We start from the raw sequence: 1,406 nt of genomic DNA, 5'->3' as shown, positions 1-1,406 counted from the left end.
TATAAATCCTTTCTGTACTTGTGCCTTTGGGTGGAGCAAAGTCTTCATCTAACAGTATCTCCGTTCTTTCTTGCCCATACCAGCAATTGCTCAGGCACTCCATTGGAGAAGCGTGTCATATACCCCAGCAAGTGATTTTAATTGACTAAGCACACTTTTTTTGTTTCTGAATAAACCTCTAGATTGTTAATTCTACTTTCTGTCTTTAAATTATGCTTCAGAATTACTATCTTTTGGTAGCGGTCAGTAACTAGCATATGCCTCAGGCATGTTATTCGACCACTATATAATGTACCAGCAAGAAGCTGGCTAACTGGAATTTTAGCTTTTGTGTGTGTGTGTGTATTTTGGTATAGTATCATTCCACAGCATAAAATTAGCATCTTGGTCCACTGAGTCCAGCTCTGTACCCATGCTTAGGTCCTGGCAGCTCTTTATTTTTCCCTCAGCATTTTGCAGTGGGACAACTTCCCTCCTTTTTTCTTTCAGTCTCTGCCTCCAAGACCACAAAGATTTTTGTCACCTTCACGAGCTTTCTATGAAAGCTACAAATCAAAACACACGGTCCATCACATATGCTCCATCTGACATGTTTTCACTGAGTCACTCCTCCAACCAAGGTGTGTGCTCTGCAATATTGTACTCCAGACACATGACCTAATTAACTCCCTGCTTTCAGGTACTGGAGGATGTACCAGGTCTCTGTTTTTAACCTGCTACTCCAAATGCAAAGAGAAGATGCTTTTCCCAAAGTAGGCAAGATAACGCCAGTGTAACAGTCCCCATAAACAGAGGAGGAAATCAGCCCTGACTCCCCATCCCTTCCCTTGTGCTGTCTGTCAGAGCATGCCACTGGGGAAGGACAAAAGGAAGCAGGAGAGAGCATCCCAGCAGCAAAAAGCTCACAGAAGAAGGCAGCAAACACCAAAATCTATGTTACATCAAACCACTTGCACCAAGAAAACACTTCAAGGTCAGGGCAACAGCACATGAGAGAAAGTCAAGCTGCCATTTGGTAAGGGCTTTTCTTTGTTTACCCAACCTGCAAGTGTGTAGAACGTGTACTAGAGGAGAGGAACAGGAAGAGAGGTTGAAGCAGTCAGGGTTACCCTGAGCCCCAGGGTATGAACCTGAAAAAAACCCATGTTTTGCAGAGCAGAGAGGGTGCCACTTCTGTTTTGTGCTGCAATACTTAGCATTTCAAAGCAAGCCATATGTTGTTTTAAAATGCCAGCAGATCATCTCTAGAGCATTTTCTAAACACATTTTGCACACTTCCTGATAACTGCTCATGGCTGGTATCCAAACAAACTACTCAGGTGGCAAACTTTGATCTCTGCAGGACTTGACATTTAAGCACACCGGCTGGCAAAACAACAAGCAGGTAAGCAAGCTATGAGGAATTC

The sequence above is a fragment of the Nestor notabilis genome, unplaced genomic scaffold (assembly GCF_000696875.1).
Source record: "Nestor notabilis isolate BGI_N333 unplaced genomic scaffold, ASM69687v1 scaffold16707, whole genome shotgun sequence".
Classification (NCBI taxonomy): Eukaryota; Metazoa; Chordata; class Aves; order Psittaciformes; family Psittacidae; genus Nestor; species Nestor notabilis.
This window is presented reverse-complemented; position numbering follows the sequence as displayed.